The following is a 2,890-nucleotide window of genomic DNA, read 5'->3' on the forward strand; positions in this document are numbered from 1 at the left end:
TGTGTGTGTGTGTGTGTGTGTGTTGTCATTACGATAGGGATTCTTCATTGTTGTTGGTTAGGCATTTGTAACCTGAGGTTAGCCTGATAGTTATGTGACAAGCTATTTCAGATCATTTTACGGATTGAAGCATTAACATGTAACTGCATGTAACAAGTAGTGTTAAGTAATGAACTGCATTACTTTTAGGAGAAGAAACGAGTAATCTGTAACACATGACTTTTTTTGTTACCTTCCCAAAAACTGGGATCTTCTATTTAAAGCATCACTTTTACAGGTGGTGGTCATGATGGATTGTGGGTAGTCTACGCACCAGATGTTGATAACCCATAGTGCAAGGAACTAAAAAGAAAAGACTGCATCTACACTAAGAGCTGTTGTGACAGTGCTGGCATAGAGTGCATAGAGTTTTTTCTTCCTTAGAGTAAAAACTAGCGACAATTTAAGGAAATTTTTACTATATTTTTTTTCTTGATTTTTTAAAATACTCGTTTCCATTCAGCATAAATGCATTTTTCCTCCACGTATAATCGAAAAACATATCAATCATAATGTGTCACAGGAAAAACCATCACAGTCTGTACGAGTGCACATCAACACTGTCATTCATGTCTCGCTGTTCTTGCAGTCGGTGAAGTTCTGGCGAACTCGGTGTGAGTGCAGCTCTCACGTATCGGCTTCACTAAAAACACACAAATAACACTCTGAGCCACACTAACATGGCCTTGCTTTGCGGTGCATCAAACACTTTGCTGTTATTATTCTTATTTGTTACGATTAAAGCTCTACATGATTACACACACACACACACACATATATATACTTTCCCATTTACAGTTTGGAGGGTTTTTATGTTTTTTTTCAAACCAGATAGCGCTAATCAGGCGTATTAATATTTAGAGGGAGAGAAGCATTTTGGTAATAGCCGTGACGGGACCACATTACGGTTCAGGGCTGCGGCACATCAAAGGGCCGTTTGAAAGAGCTGTTTATTTATTTGTTGTTTTGAACGGGAGACCACTTTTTTGTCTGACCTTGTTTCTGTGTGAACTCAGCACATTAACTCTGCTTTGTATTTGAGCTTACAGGTAAAAAAAAAACCTCATTCCACGCGACCTTGCACATTCTGAAGCGTAGATAACGGGGAGGATTTCACATAACAGTCCAGCATTTGAACATTTTGTTGTCTGTGCGGTTTATCAATGCTTTTACACATTTTAGAGCTCGCCTGCATGCACTACTACTGCAGTGACACTGGTGTATGTGTGTGGGCGGACTTTTTTTTTTTTTCAACTTGTGTTTTTCTCTCTCTTTCCCTCTTTTGTAACATGTATTTTTACCAAGAGGCATTTTTATATATATTTTTTAATTTTCCACTATGGTTTGATTGTGATTGTTTCTAAATGTTTTGTTTTTTTTAATTATAGATCTTTCCAGAGCAGAGAAGAAGCAGACTAATTCTTTAAAAGATGATTATGACTCTGGGATCTTGAATGAATAGAACGCTTTGTTCTGATAGGAAACAAAATGTGGTATTAACATCAGGCTTTGCCTCATTTCAATGTACAGCTTCAGACAACTAAATGTTTGTTATTCTTGCTAAGAAATGTAACATGTCTTTTATTCCCTCACCGTACAGAGTGCAAATTCCACTGCACCAATGGGAATTGCTTGCGTCTGGGCTCGCTGATCTGCAACCAGCTGAATAACTGTGGGGACAACAGCGATGAGGAGAACTGCCCTGTGGTCACCCAACACCCTCCGCCGGGCATCTTCAACTGTGAGTGTTGCAGGATGCTGTTACACATCTGTGTCTCTATCTGTCTACCTCAAACCATCAAACCACACCAACGCATCCTCTCTCTGCTTTGCCTCACTTATGATTTTGCCCCACCGGGGACAAGGGTTTGGGGTTTTGAGCTTTTCTCATGGGTGTTGCAAACTTTCTGACTTCTGCCCCCGGCACTTCACATTCAAAGTTTTTAAATGGTGCAATAGTTAACTTCACACTTACTTTTATCATTCATCAAAGTACTTTTGGCATGTTGTTGTTTTACATTGATCCATCACTTCAGTGTAATCCTAATGAAGCCGTATAACCTGAAAACCCATGTTTCCTTTGCTACATATTTGGAGTGGTATATTAGTTTCTTCTGTGGACTAAACTACCTGTCCGGTGCAATAGCATGTGTTCGGTCAATAGCAAACCGAGATGGGTTAAGACTCTGTGACAAATGACGAAATGACCGCTGAGCTCTATGTGTGCAATGCCCAAGCTGACACAAACTGACCTGAGACCTGCTTCCTAGTATACTTAGTCTAATTTCAGAGAAACGTGAGTTTACTCAAATGCAAAACTAATCATCTGGAAATTGTGTTGAGGGCTGAAAGCACATGAAATTAATGGCAGGGTAACTGTCACTGCTTGAGAACTTGATTTCAGTTGCATGTTGTATTGTTTTGTGACGTCATCCTTGCTTATCAGTATAAGGGAACAAAGTGTACAGGCATTATACCAAATCTATATACCGCACCCTCTCATCCCTACCGCCAGCACCAGCCACCTGCTTCTAGCTCCTGCTGAGCACCACTGTCCAGGGAACAAGATGAGAGTGTTCCCTTGACTCGTCACAATCAATGAAAACACAGAAGGGGAGTGAGAGAGAGAGAGAGATGTTGAGAGGGGGAGATGGAAAGAGAGGTGCAGAGAGAGGGAGAGAGAGACAGACAGAGAGAGAGAGAGAGGGTGAAGGACACCACTGGGCTTCAATGGCTGTCTGCCAGGCCACTTTGATGTGCTGCGGCGTTCTCTTTCAACAACTTTTAGGAGGAGAGGGAAAACTTTTTACAGCAGCACTTTCATCCTTGGCTCCATGAGAGAGAGAGAGAG

The 2,890-nt window shown here is 41.1% G+C and overlaps 1 long non-coding RNA gene across 1 annotated transcript in view; it reads left to right on the forward strand.

Annotated features, from left to right (window-relative positions):
• The window catches only part of LOC106456349 (uncharacterized), a 145,376-nt gene that overhangs the window by 132,478 nt on the left and 10,008 nt on the right, over window positions 1-2,890 (forward strand). The window contains exon 3 of the long non-coding RNA XR_001290496.1: window positions 1,640-1,780. This is a non-coding gene — a long non-coding RNA (uncharacterized LOC106456349). The remainder of the gene's footprint in view (window positions 1-1,639; window positions 1,781-2,890) is intronic.

Source organism: Pundamilia nyererei, unplaced genomic scaffold (genome assembly GCF_000239375.1).
Source record: "Pundamilia nyererei isolate P.nyererei 1_Seehausen unplaced genomic scaffold, PunNye1.0 scaffold00125, whole genome shotgun sequence".
NCBI classification, from domain to species: Eukaryota; Metazoa; Chordata; class Actinopteri; order Cichliformes; family Cichlidae; genus Pundamilia; species Pundamilia nyererei.